This window comes from Natrix helvetica (assembly GCF_964273705.1).
Source record: "Natrix helvetica genome assembly, chromosome: 10".
Classification (NCBI taxonomy): Eukaryota; Metazoa; Chordata; class Lepidosauria; order Squamata; family Natricidae; genus Natrix; species Natrix helvetica.
In genome coordinates this window covers 10,597,252-10,616,675 of record NC_138561.1, presented here as the reverse complement: position 1 = coordinate 10,616,675, position 19,424 = coordinate 10,597,252, and the positions used below count along the sequence as shown (strand labels likewise).

Here is a 19,424-nt window from a genome sequence, read left to right as displayed (position 1 = left end):
AGCCAATGGACCAGTGGTTAGAAATGCAGTATTGCAGGCATTCTCCCATAGTCAGGAGTTTGATCCTGACTGGCTCGAGGTTGACTTAGCCTTCCGTCCTTCCAAGTTGGGTAATGTGAGGACCCAGATTGTTGGGGAAAAGAGGCTGACTCTGTAAACCGCTTAGAGAGGGCTGTAAAGCACTGTGACACAGATGTCTAAGTACTATTGCTATTACTGTCCAACATTCTTTTCCCAAATGGTCCCTCACCAACCAGGGCCCAACCTGCTTAGCTTTCTAAATCTGCAACCAGCAAAAACAAACCTAGATCCCACTGAGTTCTCGGAAAAGAAACTCCACATAATTTCTATCTTGATGACCAATGGCTTGCACTATTATATACAGCCAATCAGAGATGGCATTCTACCGGTTCGGACCAGTTCGGCTGAATCGGTAGCAAAAATCACAGGTAACCCTGTCCACCTGCCCCGCCTCTACAGCACCCCATTTAGGTCCTTTTTTTTGCCACAAGCGCATGCACGGAAGGCTGTGTGCATACACAGCGGTGGCATGTGCGAGCGAAGCGATTGTGCACACATGCAAAGACACACACACACATTTGCAAACTGGTAGGAAAGGTAAGGGATTACCACCTTGTAGTCATTTCCTCCATTTTTATGCTCCTCAAATAATGGTCAAATAACGTTCTTTCCCAAACTTTCCTGTCTGATGCAAAAGTGGTAGAGATTTGATTTCACCCCCTTAATATCATGGGTTTTTTTTTTTAAAGAGATGCTTAAATGTGTTTTAAAGTAGGAAACGGAATTTAAACCCTTGTCTTATTTGTGTCTTGTTCTACCCTGGAAGGGACTGCAGATTATGCCATGCACAGAGTAGCTGACATGTACAAATGTGATTTCCCTGCAAGAAATGAATTAGTGTCTGAAGGACTGAAAGGGATTCCTCTCTGCAGGTATATCAGCATTATGTCCCTCTAATACTGAAGGCCAGGATTCAGCACCTGTGGACTTTCGAAATTATACATACAGGGAAAAAGATGAGCTCAAACCGAGCACAGCCTTATAAACATTCGGTAAATAAGCATTGCGTGCTATGTGGCACTACTGAGCCAGTTGGTGAGATATTATTGAACATTCACTCTTTGCACTGTGGTCTCTTAAGCATAATGCTGCAACTGAATGGCCTCCACCCTGCATAAGTTTTACCCATTAGCCGTGATTTGAATGTATGCAATGAGCTGAAAACTGATAGCATTTGTTGCTTGGCTATGACTACTTGCATAATCCCAATCATCTTTAAAGACTCCTTGTGAAGTAGGTGAGGACTTCTAGAAGTAATTTCCATAAGGAAGACATGTTTCAAAACTCATATAAGCCTCCCGCGTGTATGTTTTGTGTCACTGAGCTACTGAAAAAAAATGTTTCCCCAAGTGCCAAATTTTCTCTACTCACCTTGTTGATGTAGATGTCTAACTGGGCACTACACCTGCCTGACTAAAAAGTAGGCCACTTTTAGGGTTTTCATTATTTCCTCAGTAAGGTAGGATGAAACTGTGTAGTGAACTTTATGGTATGAACTCCGATCTGTTAGTTTTACGTCCTGTTAGTTAATTCTAAACCAGAAATGGCTGGCATCTTTCTTCAATTAAGGACCTATGTTTTGTGAGAAAGAGGGACGTGGTGGCTCGGAGGCTAAGATGCTAAGTTTGTCGATCAGTTCGGCAGTTCGAATCCTTAGCGCCGTGTAACAGGGTGAGCTCCCGTTACTTGTCCCAGCTTCCGTCAACCTAGCAGTTCGAAAGCACGTAAAAAATGCAAGTAGAACAACAGGAATCACCTTTGGTGGGAAGGTAACAGTGTTCGGTGCGCCTTCAGTGTTTAGTCATGGCGGCCACATGATCACGGAGATGTCTTTGGACAGGACTGGCTCTTTGTCTTTGAAACGGAGATTAGCTCTGCCCCCTAGAGTCAGGAATGACTAGCACATATGTGCGAGGGGAACCTTTACCTTTGTGAGAAAAGCCCTTTCTGGCCCTTGGCTCAAATCAGTCCTTTTCTTTCATGTGCCCCTGGATATTGCTTTGAAGAGAGAGAACATGAAATTCAAGGAAATAGAAGCACATAAACTTTTTTTTAGAGAAAAGAAACAACATCATTTGCCAAACCTTGAATAATTGATAGCCTCTTCTTGCTCCAGCAAGTAGATTGAGTTTTTAAAGCTTTATTATTGGTTGCTTGTGATGGATTACCATAGACGTCAGAGAACGGGGGGCGGGGGATATGAAGCAAAGAGGCTGAATACCTCTTATTTTCTATGAAGGCATCCCACTTTATGTTATCATTTTAGACAGCAAAACTTCTTTGCAGAAATGCATTTCAATGGATGCATGATTACTTAATTGTGAGATGTTATTAGGAGTTTGTTTCAGATGCCTGCTTTAAAGTGTTTTTTAACTGTGAGTTTTAAGCATTTTGGAATATTTTATTTGAATGTGTGCAGGTATCGTGGTCCAATTTTTTAAAGCAGATCATCAAGGATTACTGCAAACTTTATATAAAGTATGTTTTATGCCAATGATTGCAGTGGTACAAAAATCTAATCAATAAAACAACGTTTATGAGAATGCATAATCCAAATGCAAACAACTGATGTATGTCATAATCAAATATGGGTAGTCCTTGATTTACGACCACAACTGAAGCCCAAATTTCTGTTGCTAAGTGAGATATTTGTTAAGTGAAGTATGCCCTATTTTACAATCTTTCTGGCCATAGGTGTTAATTGAATCACTCCAGTTGTTAAGCTAATAAAACAGTTCTCAAGTGAATCAGGCTTCCCCAGACTTTGCTTCAGACTTTGTCAGAAGGTCACAAAAGGTCATGTGGTCCCCATGACCCCAGACACTGCAACCATTAGTATGTAGTTGTCAAGTGTCCAAATTTTGATCATGTGTCCATGGGGATGCAGCAATCATCATTTAATGATCCCATAATCCCTTGTGGTGTGCACTGTGGGCAACTGAATGGAGTTAGTATAGTGTTTTAATGGCCAGATGCCCTTCCTGTCGCCAATAAGGAGTTTTGTTCAGCAGATATATTCTCATTGTGGGAATACGACAATGGTCATGTAAAAAACAATTAAAAGTCACTTTTTTCAGCGCTAACTTCGTTCACTAAATGATCTGTTGTACCTATATACCAATAATGCTTTGAGACCAACCAAAGTAACATTATTGTTGATGTCCTTATCAAAAATAATGGCTAGACTGATACTAAGATATGAAAATTACATCCGATAATAGGTAATGATATATTTTGAGTATAATTCAGTTCCTTTAAAAAAATTAAAATAAAGTTAAGAGAGCATTCAAAATATATGGAGCAAAATAAAAATGAAAGCAAGAGCTGGTATGTAATCAGCCTGTAAAATATCCAATACTCAGATCGGTTGGGATTGATTTGGACTCTCGGATCAATTCAACAAATTGAAAGATCAATTGAGTTTGGCAAATTGAACTGAACGCACCCAAATCAACTTATCCTAATTTCAATGCTTTCTGAAAAGAGCGAACTCTATCTAAACCGAATTGGGCTCCATTTGAAAATGTGATCCAAATCGATTCGGACATCTGAATTGGATTGACTTTCCAAATGTATTTGAAGCATTTGCGTTGAACTGAAAAAGGCACTTCACTTTGGCAACGGTTGCTTGACAAAGAGAATCTGTTTCACTTGACTATCAAACATGGGAGGCAGATTGACCACTTCATGGCTTCTAAATGAAAGCATCCAGCCAAAGCATTTCCACTGCAGGAAACGTCTCACTCCACTGAAGTGTGCTGGCTTCCTACATCCTATACATAAACAGATGCTGCTACATATCCTAAATGGTATCACTGAAGCACTATTTTGGTCAAACTTCCTGCATTTCATAAACATATGAAACATTTTTTATGATGTAGAAAAGATGTGGAGACCCTAGAAAGAGTGCAGAGAAGAGCAACAAAGATGATTAGGGGACTGGAGGCTAAAACATATGAAGAACAGTTGCAGGAACTGGGTATGTCTAGCTTAAGAGAAAGAAGGACTAGGGGAGACATGATAGCAGTGTTCCAATATCTCAGGGGCTGCCACAAAGAAGAGGGAGTCAAATTATTCCCCAAGGGTAGGACAAGAAGCAATGGGTGGAAAGTAATCAAGGAGAGAAGCAACTTAGAATTGAGGAGAAATTTCCTGACAGTTAGAACAATTAATCAGTGGAACAGCTTGCCTCCAGAAGTGGTGAATGCTCCAACACTGGACGTTTTTAAGAAGATGTTGGATAACCATTTGTCTGAAGTGATGTAGGGTTTCCTGCCTAAGCAGGGGGGGTTGGACTAGAAGACCTCCAAGGTCCCTCCCAACTCTGTAATTTTATTCTATTCTATATAAATATAGCTACACCTTGACTTACAACCATTCATTAAATGACGGTTTGAAGTTATAACAGCACTGACAAAAGTGGCTGATGACCAGTTTTCACACATAATCACCATTGTGACATCCCCACTGTCCCATAGTCAAAATTCAGGTGCTTGGCATAAATAAGCTCTGAATAAAATCTATTTATGACAGTTGCCTATCCAGGGGTCATGTTATCACCATTTGTAACTTTTCCAGATGGCTTCTGACAAGGAAAACATGCAAAGTCTTTGCTTAACGGCTGCATGATTGAATTAATAACCAAAGGGATTTGCTTAACAACAGCGGCATAAAGGCATAAAGGACATAAAATGGGTCAACGCCAGAGGTGGGCAGCTGCCAGTTCAGACTGCTTTGGGCAACCTGGTAGTTCTGACCACCGGCTAGGTCCATCCACCTGCTATCCCATCCTATATATCTCACTCTCTCCTGCTCGCTCTCCCCACCAACGCAGCCCAGTGGATTTCCACACCTCGCCTGCTCTACTCATTGCGGCTGCCCGAGAAGGTATGCTGGAGGTCATACGCATGAAATCGCCGTTTGAACCTGCACGGTCACATTCTGCACTAGCCGAACCAGTTGTTAAATTATATGAAGCCCACTTTTGGTCCAAACTCACTTAACCCCTCACTTAGCAGCAAACATTTTGGGTTGGACTTAGGCTGTAAGTTGAGGACTACCTGTAGGCCATTTCCGCTTTCTTCAAATTTTTCCCCCTGGTGGTCCAAGTTGAACACCACAAAATATGCACCCCCAGCTTCTTCTGCATGTTTGCATATGAAGTCAGATATATATCGGGGAGAGGGCTACTCACTTTGCAAAGTCAATGCCAGATACCAACAGCAATAGCAGCAACAAAGCATCATATCAACCAAACTAAAAGAATAGATGATACTGATAGCAAAGAATGAAGACAGAACATCAATGGATCTGTTTCTTTCTCCCTACTCATTTTAAGCAAAGCTGGGGTAAAGCCAGTGAAGTTGCTGGGAAGCCAATGTTGGGTTTTATTTCCATGACAACATAGTCTACAATGGTTGAATGTGAGAAGCCTAAGCAACACTTCCTGACAGGTCCCCAAAGAAGAAATGCTGGCATTATAGAAGATTTTGAAATCCACAATGATGAAAGGACCAACCAAACAAAGAAAGAAGGAATCCTATTAAAATGCATGCAAACAGAGTGCAGATAACTCAAAACAGCGCTCTTATTTTTTTTCTAGCATTCAATCTGCTTTCCTGTTTATACTAACACCCTGCCTCTTTTACCTCTTTATTTTGCATCTCACAAATCTTTGAAGTGTGAAGATTCATTTAGTTTCCTCAAAGCTGCCTTCCATCAAGATAATTTATACTTGACCTCATGAAAGAATGGCAGGCATTTGAGTTTAACTGGCAGCTTTAGAAACTCTAAGAAGTTTTGTTTTTATACTCATTGTTTCTCTCTGACTCTCATCCTGGAAATTTACTTTTTATACATGTGTGTAAAATAAATTGGAGAGACTACAGCCAACGTCAGCTTCCCAAGTAGTCCAGACAGGAAACCGAAGATTAGCTATTTATCCTTTATTATAAAGCTACATTAAAAGAATCCTGCAGGTCTGAAAGTACAAACCTCCTGTTGTTTCTTTTTATCATCTGAATAGTTAGAGTGGATCCTTCCTTTCTTTGCTTGTTACTTAAGTCTTTTTATCTGATTATTTCCTAGACAGTATCTCTTACCCTCTCTTCCAAAGTCATTCTCGCACACTATTACATCAAACTTTGCAACTCGTATGTCTCTGCATATATGTTGTATTTAGGAGTATGTATGACTCAGCTTAACAAAACTTACTTTTTATCCATGCTCGGGGTTGAAACTGTTTAGACTGAGCATCTCAAATGTTCTGCTATCTGAAACTAAAACAATGCCTCTCCCCCCCTGCAAAAAAATAGTTCATTCCCATTCACAGAGCCAACAATCTTAGGAAGCCGAGAATAAGGACTTCAGTACACAAAAGCGTTTGTTTCTAGATGTAATTTCAACCCCTCCCTCACCTCCTCCCCATCTGAAGATCTGGTAGGGGCCAGATTCAATCTAATATACCATGGATTGGATACGGGAAAAATGGTGCTGTAGTGATAGCAATAGCACTTAGACTTATATACTGCTTCATAATGTTTTACAGCCCTCTTTAAGAGGTTTACAGAGGCAGCCTATTGCCCCCAACAATCTGGGTCCTCATTTAATTGACTTCAGAAGGATGGAAGGCTGAGTCAACCTTGAGCCAGTCAGAATTGAACTCCTATCAGTCGGCAGAATTAGCCTGCAATACTGCATTCTAACCTCTGTGCCACCCCAGCTCTGATGTTTTGATTATTTTTTCTTGATTTTAATGAGGAGGAGATTTTGTTTTCTTCAAAAACAACAAAAAAGGCTACTTTAAGCCTATTTTAGGATTAGAATGATGCCTAAAGGTAAAGGTTCTCCTTGCACATATGTGATAGTCGTTGCTGACTGTAGGGGGCATCTCCATTTCATCTCCATTTCAAAGCCAAAGAGCCAGCATTGCCCGAAGACGTCTCTGTAGTCATGTGATCTGTGGACATGACTCAACGCCGAAGGCGCACAGAATGCTGTTACCTTCCCTCCAAAGGTGGTTCCCATTTTTCTACTTGCATTTTTACCTGATTTCAAGCTGCTAGGTTGGCAGAAGCTGGGTCAAGTAACGGGAGCTTGCTCCATTACACGACGCTAGGGATTCGAACCACTGAGCTGCCAACCTTTCTGATCGACAAGCTCAGCATCTTAGCCACTGAGCCACCGCATCCCATAGAATGATGCCTAACATATGTCACTGATTTTCAGCATCCGTTGAAGAAGTCTCTTCAAAAAGCCAGAAAAAAAGCAGAAAGCGGAGGCTGTGTTTGGCTCTGAGCCTCAGTTTACCCATGCTTGTCCTAATGACAGAGCTAGTCTTGACAAGCTTAGCTACTCCAACATAAATGCCACTGAGTTCTCTGAATACCATTCCCCAGGAAGCCCGAATAAGAATGTACAACATCAAGCAACACATTTTTATAAGCTTGGCAATCCAATTCACCCTGAGTGCCTGGCCCAAACTGCATTATAAAGCAGGTTATGAATCTCATCGATGCAGTGGCCTAATACAGTGCAGAGTTTTGCTTTGGCTGAGTATAAACTACCTTATTACCATTCCAGTTTGGGACCACAGCCTTCCATTCCCGGCCTGAAATTGATTTGAGGCAGGCAAGGCATTGATTTCACTTGATTTACTAAAGAACCTAATTATGCAAAATCTAAATAAGACTTCTATAAATCGCTTGCAGAATTTCTACCGCGGCGTTGCACGCCACGCAATTGTAAAGCAGTTCACACCCCAATTCAGTTATCTCTTATTGGGCAGTAAAACCCACTGAACTGAGGAAGACTTTTTTTCAGAGTAAACAGCTCTTAGATCAGGCGGCTTGGCGTACCAAATGCATCACTAATACATATATTATAGCCCTTTGGAATTCAAAAGAAGAGTAAAAATTTGACTTTGTAATGACACAGTAGGGTGACTAGGGAACTCACATCATAGAAATGTAGAAGTATAACCATAGGTAGCTGCAGAGCAGTGTGTAATTTCCTAAAGATCTTCCCAGTTAAACATGTATTCAATCAATCAATCAATCAATCAAATCAAATCAATCATGTTTATTTGGTCAAAGACCAGCAAGCTTTAAAGCAACAAAAACAGACTGAAGCATATACTAAGAGCTAGCAGAATAAATCACAGCCTATAACACCCTCTATTACTATGTTAATACAGTTGTTACTCAGCTGATAAATCTAAAATATTAATAGCTGTAAAATTTAAAAAAAAAACCTATATATTCCCTCCAATATGTCTTTTACCAATGATATCTCGGTTTCATTGCAGCAACACAACATTTCGCTATTGCACACATAACGAATGGTTTTAAATCTTGAAGGAGAAGGTTCATATACAATTTATTTAGCCTCCAAGGGAATTTATCTATTAGGGTTACAATGTAGATTGACCTAATGTCTCTATGAAATTTACAGTGTGGTTTCAACTTCCTTATTATCACACAGACATATACAATCAGCTTCAGGAATTTTACTATGGCTGTATCCTATATTCATATCTCCCCTTTACAAGTTCATGTTACAAAAGTTTTAAAAAGGGTTATAATCAAATGAGTTCCTAAAATTTGGAACCAAATCGAGAGAGGAAAGGACAAAAGAAGTATTCATGGAAAAGAAACAGCTATGAACACCTTAGCCTTTGCAACCAAACAAGACAGACACAGACTTCAATGTATCATTAGAACTGCCAAAAAACAATTGCTACCAACCTGCCTTCCATTGAGGATCTGTATACTGCACGAGTCAAAAAGAGGGCTGTGAAAATATCTACAGACCTTTCACATTTTGGACATAAATTGTTTCAACTTCTACTCTCAAAAACACACTGTAGGACACTGCACACCAGAACAACTAGACACAAGGACAGTTTTTCCTGAATGCCATCACTCTTCTTAACAATAAATTCCCACAACACTGTCAACTAATTTACTAATACTGCATTACTATTCTTCTTCTCTTCCTTCCTAGTATCTATCTCTTCACACTTATGACTGTAATCATGTTGCTTGTATCTTTCAATTTATATTGTTTTATTTGTTTACTAGTACGATTTGATAGCTTATTAGTAACCTTTGACTATCACTAAGTGTTGTATCTTACGATTCTTGATGAATGCATTCTATTTTATTTTTCTTTATGTACACTGAGAACATATGCACCAAAGAAAAATTCCTTGTGTGTCCAATCACACTTGGCCAATAAAGAATTCTGTTCTACAAGGAAAATTAGTGTGTGGTTTAGAGGTTTATGGATGATGGGTTGAAAAGGATATCTATTACTGTTAATTGCTCCAGTAAATTCTGTTTGTTAGGATGGGTGTCTGAAAGGGAAAAAAAAAGGAATTTTGTATATGGAAACTTTACCATTTTGTTTAAAAAAAAACCTTGTTTTGTTTACGGTTAAGAAACAAAATATGGAGGGCAAGGAAGATACCTTGTGTCAAGAGGTTTATAAGGCATAAAACCCAGTGGTCGATTAAGAAATAAAACATTAAAAGTAAGCAACAACCTCGAGAACGAACATATAAAAATACTAAATCCTGAACATCTGCTGAAATGAAAACTTGATACTGTAAATAAATTCCAAAGCCTTGGTAACATGTCAACATCAACAGCATCAGATCTGTATCGTTAAAGTCAAAGAAACAATGAACAAAAGTTTATATAAATGAGAAATTAATCTAATTAATAGAAATGTACTCAGTAAATTTTCGACAACCTATGTATACCCTGAAGTCCCATGTTTACGAACTAGGAAGCACTTACATGTTGTGTATAAATAATGTATTATTGCATGCATAATGCATTGTTGTATAATTAGGACTAGGCAAGATATGTACATGATTTGCAAGAAATGATTTGGACTTCATTATTTCCTTCAAGAATCTATTCATTAACATTCATGTATTGATAACTCTTTAATTAGATTATTAGCACCTTTTTCTCAGAGTTACACAGAAGATTGAAATAAAGTTGGTATGGCAATCGCTCCAAGAGAAATGCAAAGCACTTCTCCCCAAGTGTTTTCAAGCTGTGCATCACTGTAATGTATATAAATGTGATTCCTTTCACAATTTAAAATATGTGTAGAGTAAGGGAAAGTGCACGACCTATGAAAAGTATACACTCAAACTACAAAATCGCTTGCAAACAGGTCCACATATAAGTGATTATATAAAGAGAAAAGGCCATAGTAGAATAGATAAATGTTGTGTATCGAACATGGATACTCTAAAACTACAATAAAATGAGTTCTTTTTGCAAAGCAGAGACAAAAACCTTTATAGGAAACAAAAGGTAAATTCAAGGGTAATCCCAATCTGATAGTTTAGAGCCATTAAAAGGGAATGCCACCTAGTTTTCTTAGAGAATTGAATTGTCAGAATACTTTGTACATTTTTGAGTTAATAGGATGTGGATAACAGCATATTAGCTTTTTTTTTTTTAAATCAGTCCTAAAGAGAGGACCTACCTTGTGTAGAACAGAAAGGAACATGTTTTCAGCTTGAACTGATCTTGGATTATACTGATTAAGATGTGTGCAAGTTAACCGGGTCCATCCTTATCCTTAGGAGGGAATGTGGCAGATAGCATAGGTACAATTAAGATTAACCCTAACCTATTTAGGGTTATGTGAAATGTATTATGTGAAAACATTGTTTGACCCAAGTTGTCATGGGCAACAGAGATCAATATCTACAATAAGCATCATGGATGTGGAAGACTGCGATGAAAAAAAAATTAAGAGATAGAAATGAAATGTTCAACAGACTATAGGAAATATCTAGGTTGCACGTCTATGAACATATTTAAAAACCAGCTTCCTGTTTCAGTAACATTTGCATTAAGCAAGGACTAATGGTGGTGTTCCTATAGAATAAAGTGATTGTTCCTATTTGAATTATTCAGACTTTTACCCAGGATCTAATTGCTCCCTTTTCTTCGTTGCTGCTATTTGTTGAACGATGAAAGGACCTTCTCTTCACAATCACCGTAGCCCCACACAGCAAGCACAACCCCCCTGTAATCAGAAAGGAGCAATCTTGGCCTTTTCAAACAATGCAGCACCCAGATGCTCGGCTGTTAGAAGCAGTTTGCTAGCTGCAGCAGCTGGGTCTGTATTGATTCAACAGTTGGTGCCTGAGTCAGTTATGTGGTTAAATGGATAAGAGAGTGTGTGCATTCCTGGAATGCTGATTTGCTTTGAGCCTTCCTTTTCCAAAAAACTCTCTACATACTTAGCAGAGATCTTTTCCTTACCCTTTTGTTCCCTGAGAAGATGATGACACCCCCCACTCCCCAGCTCCATTTTTCATCTCATAATCTATGAAAAACTCTGTGCCTGAGACATCACAACACACAGCAAGATAGGAGGCCAACACTTGGCCTCCTATCTCTAAATAGGAGCTCTTGACCCATCTTTTCTTGTCCTCCAATCTCTAAATGGAACAACTTGATTTTCAAAGTCTCTCTCTCTTTCTAAACGGAGACCTATTTAAATCTGACTATAACGTTTAAGTCTAGTAGCAAGCAATACTGCCTTCTGTCTGATGCAAGCGTAGTACATAAAATTATCCACTACAATGTCCTACCTGTCAATGACTACTTCAGCTTCAACTACAACAATACACGAGCACATAATAGATACAAACTTAAGGTAAACTGCTCCAAACTTGATTGCAGAAAATACGACTTCAGCAACAGAGTGGTCAATGCCTGGAACACACTACCTGACTCTGTGGTTTCTTCCCCAAACCCCCAAAACTTTAACCTTAGACTGTCGACTGTCAGTGGACAATTGATGGTCCCTCATCCCTAAGAAGTCTGTAAGGGGCGTACATAAGTGCACCAATGTGCATACTGTCTTTGTCCTAATGTTCCCTTTCATTTGTATCCATTTCATGTATTCATAATCATGTTTCTACTTATATCTGTTATCTTATACATGCTTGACAAAATAAATAAATACATTAAAAATAAAATAAAGTAGGGGGGGAAGTATTTCAATGGGGGGAAAATCATATTTGGGAAATGAGTGTGGTGAAAATATCTCCCCTTCTGAAATGATTCTAAACCTCTTCTCAAGTATAGCCTAGTTTCCCCCCCATAGTAGTCAGCTCCCCTTGTTCCTCTTCCTCTTTTTGAGTTTTGTGGCTTTCTTGCAGACATTACCCAACTAGGGAATATCATCAGTGGTAGAAAGACGTGGGGTTTGCTCTCTGTTTACATATGGGTTGGCTTGTGTTGTTGGTGTTGATGAAAATGTTCTTGATGGTTCCTTGAGCCTCCCAATGCTTACGTGCAATCTATTGCTTATAAACACACACCTTCATCAGCACTGATAATGTTATGTAGTTGGGTCATGAAAAGTCTACAAGAAAACAAGCTGAGAGAAGACCAAGGATCCCACAGTTCAACCCTAATCTACAAATATTTTCTTCGGTCTTCCTTCTTCTTTCTCTAATAACACTAATCTTACAAAATTAAAAGTACCGATCATGATATTATGTTGGAACCAGGACTGTGTTAAGATTCCCATTATTTAGACCATTTTCTTTTTAGGGAAAGCATTGAATTATATATTTTAAATGAATTCATAATGCTTACCATAATATTACCATGATTTTAGGTTAAAAAAGTCAATGTTATCGCCACAATGATTGATTAAAGTTATATGCATGCAATTACATAAAAGGAAAGGTCCCCCCCCCCCCGTGCACATATGTGCTAATCACTCCCAACTCTAGGGGGCGGTGCTCATCTCCATTTCAAAGCCAAAAAACCAGCGCTGTCTGAAGACGTCTCCGTGGTCATGTGGCTGGCATGACTAAACACCAAAGGTGCACAGAACGCTGTTACCTTCCCATCAAAGGTGGTCCCTATTTTTCTACTTGCATTTTTATGTGCTTTCGAACTGCTAGGTTGGCAGAAGCTAGAAAAAGTAACGGGAACTCACTCCATTACGCAGCACTAGGGATTCAAACTGCCGAACTCCCAACCTTTTGATTGACAAGCTCAGCATCTTAGCCAGTGAGCCACTGTGTCCCTAAAATGTAAAAGCCCTTGAAACTCCTGAAACCCAAGTAAAAGGAGGATTTTTAATATAGTGTTGTTTTCCTCATCTTGACTTTTCTTATTTCCCCCAGCATAAGTACTATTTTTTTTTTAAAAAAGAAATCACAATTTGATCTGAAAATGAAGAGCACATCTCTAGATGATTGTTTGGAGTTCACAATCAGGAGTTTTGTTCCAGGCTTCATCCTAGCCTCGAAATTAAGACTGTGCACACAACCCTTCAAAAGGAAAATGAATTTCATCCATTATGTGTTTCCAGCCAACCTCCACCCCCCTCCTTGCTTCCATTTCTCTCTCTGTGATATTTCTGTGATTATTCTTCTCCTGACTTGTAACATGGGGGCCAGTAATGTGTATTTCCCAGTTCCTTCATTTACAACCCCTGTTAAATCATTCCAGAAACACAATACATTTTCTTTTGACACTGCTTGCCAAATAATATTAATAACTGAAGTATGCTCTGAAGACTTAAGTGCGCTCTTGTAACGAGGCCCTTAAGATTGTGGGCTACGACCTTACCTATCTGCTGTCTAACAAAGTGCTCACAGAGTTGTCTCAGACTTTGACAAAGTATAGTAGAACACACAACGCAACAAAACGTCGCTAAGAGATTTGCAGAAAATTCAGTAATGCTGCATTTCTGAACAACATTTAGATATCTGCAAGTCTTAAACCCCGACTACTGTTATTTTCCTCCCCCAAACCAAAATGGGAATGAAAAAAAAAATACTATTACTACACAATGTGCAAACATTTCTCTATCTCTGCATGGAACCAATCATTTCAGAAAGATCATTTCAACTGAGAAAAATAGAGGGTAAGCGTAAATATGAATGAAGGTTGAAACTTTTTGCTGAAAGTAGATTGTGCCAAAGTGTGTTTGGAACTTTCTAATCTATAAGAATTGAGAGTAGGTAGAATGAATCTCCATCTAGTCGGTGGTTGAGGCTGTGCCCATAATTTCCCTGAAATATAGTACCACCTACATAGAAGACAGATCCATTCACTCACCATCATTACATCTCTGGCTAGAATATACCTTAGATATGGAAATTCAAACTAAGGTAATGAAGAAGACACACTCTGAACCCATTTTAGAACTCAAATAGTCGTGACCACCCTAGGAATCTCTGAAGTGAGTGAAATGAGAAGGATTATGAACGTCTAGGGGTAAAAAAAGGAAATCAACTATTCGAGATTAGTTTACACACATCCCCACTCAATATCTCATATTTCTGTTAACTTTCTCATTTGTCCTAATCATACTTCTGAAAAATAGATATCCACACCGACACATCTATTTTCCCCCCACTAGTGGGGGAAAATATTATAAATTGACCTACTGTGCAAGATTTTAATGAATCATTTTGGAATACAAGGTCATAATCTGATAAACAGAGGAAGCAACGTGTTATCTTGACAGGACTGAGATTAAGAAAAAAATCCTTAAGGACTCTTTGAAGGAGACAACATCCACAATAAGCAAGGCAGAGGTGTCAGTTTTCTCAACTAAATCTGTAACAAAGCTAAACACTGGCCACCTAGTACTTCTCTATCTCTATATTCTAGGACTTCCTATTTTACAACAATAACTTTGATGTAGGCTATACAATTCTAACTCAAGATCTGATTCTCTAATGGCAGACTCAAGAGCAGTAGAAATGAAGCAATAATGCAACCTAATATCAGTATCCCATTACTCATCTGAGCAAATTTTAATGGAACAACTCATGATATTTTGACAGAACCATTTTCAAAACCATTTAAATTACAAAGCAGATGCAGAAAAATGACAATATTTTGGGGGGGAAAGAGAACACTTTATATGCCAATTTTCTCAGACACAAGTTCTTGTATTCTGAGCACTGCTAATTGCTAACGGCCCTGATTTCTATTACTTGTGGACTGCTATTGATGGTAAGGATGGTCAAGTTAGAGTAAGAAACAACATGCTATTATTGGTTGAAAAAAAGTAGTGTGACTCTTGGAATCATACGAAACTCGACCAATTGTCTTATTAATTCACTTCTAATGGTTGAAGCAGGGAGGTGGTGGCTCAGGGCCTAAGATGCTAAATTTGTCAATCTGAAAGGTCAGCAGACTCGAATCCCTAGCACTGTATAATGGAGTGAGCACATGTTACTTGTCCCAGCTTCTGCTAACCTAGCAGTTCGAAATCACATAAAAATGTAAGCAGAAAAATAGGAACCACATTCGGTGGGAAGCTAGAAGCATTTCATGTGCTTTTGGCATTTAGTCATGGTGACCACATGACTATGGAGATGTCTTTGGACAGTGCTGGCTCTTTGGCTTTGAAATGGAGATGAGCACCACCCCCTAGAGTCGGGAACGACTAGCACATGCAGTATGTGCGAGGGGAACCTTCCCCTTTACCTTTAATGGTCGAAGCAAGAAATCTAATAACACTGATCCCTATTGCATAATTATATATGGAAATGACCTTAGGAGACTGACAAAGAGAGGCTGAATAGGGAACAGTAAGATAAGAGACAGCATAGCCCTCAGATAGATAGTGGGCAGAGTATGAGGCTCAAAAGAGATTCTCCCCTAGCCAGTGGGAGAATTCTATTTTCAGACTTACTGAGGGGATTTTCCCGGCTACCCATGAAATACACGGACACAGGGCTGTCCTGGGATGAGAAGCCTCGGGCAACGCCCGACACCCTCTTTTATTAGAACATAACAGGAAGCTTTAAGCAGTCAAAAATGATTAGTTACATTGGTTACATATAGTGATACATATAAGGAATGAGACATATAAGGAGTTGTTTTTCGCCATACAAAGAATCCCTATTCCTCTTAGCCAAGAGCAACAGTTCCTTCTAGCCAAAACCACACGTCTTGTTATGTTCTTGCTAAGACCCACAAACACGTACAGACAGTTTATTCCCACAACTTACAAGAATCAATTGCTTTACATAAAGAAGAATTGGCTCATTTGGTTGTAATTTCTATCTGGTTTATCCCATGACGCTGGTAGTCCTGGTATTGGTTCACATGATCAGCTGATTGTAGTATAGCAGATAGACAAAATTAACCATGAGAAGCTAATCATTTGAATGCCAATGGACAACAAATGCACAGACACACCAAAAATTGAGCATCAATATAGGACAAGTCTTAATCTCTTCTCTCTCTGATTGGCTGAAGTACAATGTGCCCATTTTTTTTAACCAGTATTCAACCTTCCCAACAAGGTTTTGGCTAGTATGATGCACAAGCTGACTGATATAGCAAGAACATCACCCTCATCTTCAGAATCTTGTACTTCTCAGCCACAGAATTACAATGTATAAACTTAGATATTGGCCTGAAACTCCTTTGCTAGGAAATATATTTCTTGAACGATTTCCTGAAGATAAACAGTGAAATTGTATATAAATCAGAAAATTAGTTTCCATTCCAATCAGAATGGAAAAATATTTTTTGAGCCTTGCAAGTGATTTCTAGAAGGTTTTAATAAGTCTTGTTGACGCAGCTGAAGTCATGATAAAAATCCAGAGGTTGATTTTTTTTCTAATTATACCAGTTTATTTGCATATTAATTAGGAATCAAGACAAAGTCAGGCTTATCACACATAGCTATCAGTACTACCAATCAGGCACCATTAATCTGGGCCTTTTGAAAGTCTCCCGAGCAACTCTCATTCTCTTATTTTTGAAATTATTGTTTTAGTGTAGAGTTTTAAGCAGCAACCAACATTTAAAGCAACCTGAAGTCTCAAACAAAAAGAAACGAAAGAGCAACGAATAATAATCAGATTAGTTTAACCTCATCACAGTCTACCTTTAAGGCCAAAATCTTACAAGGTGCCCTCATTTCCTAAAATAACAATGAAATCCCAAAACAACTGGGATACTACTTGAACACCATCAACAAAACCACCAGTCAATTGGAAAAGGCAGCTTTACCTGGAACAGCTTACATCCTGCAACAATACACCTTTAACACATCAAATAACAATATTTGCTTCTTAAAATGGCTTCTACTGTACAGCGCAGTGGAGTTGCCATGGTAATGGCTTCACAGTACTTCACAAGGGGCTCCCTCTGGTAAGGTGGAAAATCCAATGTTAGAAATTATGTTTGGTCCAGACATTTCCCCCCTATAAATAAATAAATACCTGGACAATGTCAGGTTATTGACTAATAGGTAGATAAAAATGCCAAATCTAGTTGAAATACCTAGCTGACTGAAGCAAACCATAATAAAAGAAAACCATGCAAATATCTCTTAACAGCACACACCATTAAAAAAATCAAACTCAAGGTAAAGAAACTAAAAATCAAGCATACTAATAGTAGCAAAAGAATAAGCAGTTCCTAAAGCCAGAACTATTTTCAGTACAATATTCTTAACATATGTCAAATGGGAACAATAGCGATAGTGACTATTCATCATGAAAAAGCACCACAAAGACTTTAGTCTTTTGGGCCTTGACCAGTGATAGAGCCACATGAACTTGCCACTGAAAATGAGTAACCTAAAATAAAAATACTATTGAAAAAGTATTTCAACTCTGTTCAGGTTCCTGACATTTCCTAGGTCTGCATCATTCAGATTTTTTTTTTAGAAAAATAACACAAACTAATGTACCTTTCAGCATAACAATGCCACAAAAACCATTTCACCCTCAGTTCCTTCACTACAGCATCTATGAAAAAGAAAGTTTCTTTTGACTTTTGACTATTCTATTACTTCTGCTGATAATATATCTATTTCTTAGAGCATAGTAAACAGAATAGTTTGCCAATAGTTTGAACCACTTTCTTTTCCTCTTTTTGGTCTTACAGCTAAACAGGTCTAGTTCTTTTTCATGCCAGCAAATATATACTTACAGAAGAATCCAATCTGGAAACCAACCAAAGTGGAACAAGATCATTGAACACTGCAAAATGATGGCCAACACTAGTGATCATGAAAATGTGCTAACAATCATTGCCAGTTTTTCCTTACAGATATGTTAGCATTATACCAACAATTCAGCTACATCACCAGCTGTAGGAACCATTTTTTTTGGTGGGGGTTAAGTTGGGGAAGAATGTCAAATAATATATTCTCATTAAACACTTCTTTTGATATCCATAATCTCAGTGTAAACATCTGCCCAACAATTCCATAGATCCTCTGGGAAGACACCACTATTTCACTAATGAAACATCTGCAAGAAAACAACCAAGTTCAGAAACCATCAAAGATTCCACACCACTATCTAGATGAGGGGGGAAAAGGCAACAAAAGTGTATCCCTCTGTTCTTGCTCATGTGCACAGAGAAAACATTGTCAAGTGAAAAAAAAAAAACAATAGAAACTAGGGCATAGATTTCACAGGCTAGCAAAGCTCCAGAAGGGAATATTCATAGCAGTCATAAATCATATCTACTTACTATTGAACTTGGCTTCAGAGCTGCACATCAGTCTTCAGCCTTTTATCAGAATTGCAAGGGGCCAGCCTGTAGTACCATTTATCAGACTTGTATCAGGCTTCCAAGAAATCATCAACATCCAGCCTCAATGTTCAGTGAATGACATGATAGCAAAGTACAGTCCAGAAATCAAGAATTTCACATAAGCAAACACAGTTTCAAGGCAGTCACTCTGCCTTCTGAACTCAAGTCTTCTGCATTCACCACTTAAGGTGCAGCTGAAGCAAATCTGGTTTAATTTGTCAGAATACAATTCTGCAAAGCTTCAGGCCTCATTAGAAACCTTCCCCTGATAATGGTCATTTCTTTGCATGGCTAACATATGATTTTCCATCCATGGCTTCTGAATATGCCAAGGGGCTGGGGGGGGAGGGGTTGTTTACAACTATAAGTCAAAATCCTTTGTCTCATGATCAAAAGAGAGTGAGAACCACCACTGCACTTGCTAACACTGGAACATGATTTTTGACTTTCTAAGCTCCTGAATTCAGCTCTCATTTATTCACTTCATTGGACTGGAGATTATTCCACTCTTTTCTTATTTAGCTGACAATTCCAGGTTAACACTTGTTCTTAATGACTATGCATATAATCCCTTTTCCGGGGGATTATTTTAAATGTATTATGGCTGCTTTAGGGTGAATATTGGTTCCCTGGCTTCTGAACTGCTTTTACTGAATATTTGCTTATATGTGGTTTTTGTTGTGTTTATTTTGAATGGCACCTTAGTAAAGATGTGTCATTTGTTATGTGGGGATGCCCCATTTGATCTTGTCTCAAAACTTG

The 19,424-nt window shown here is 38.6% G+C and overlaps 1 long non-coding RNA gene across 2 annotated transcripts in view; it reads right to left on the bottom strand.

The window, feature by feature from the left end:
• Positions 1 to 18,984, bottom strand: part of LOC309397429 — a 270,598-nt gene extending 251,614 nt beyond the window's left edge. For both annotated transcript variants that reach the window (XR_014176255.1, XR_014176256.1), the window contains exon 1: positions 18,600 to 18,984. This is a non-coding gene — a long non-coding RNA (uncharacterized lncRNA). The remainder of the gene's footprint in view (positions 1 to 18,599) is intronic.
• Positions 18,985 to 19,424: the final 440 nt, after the last annotated feature.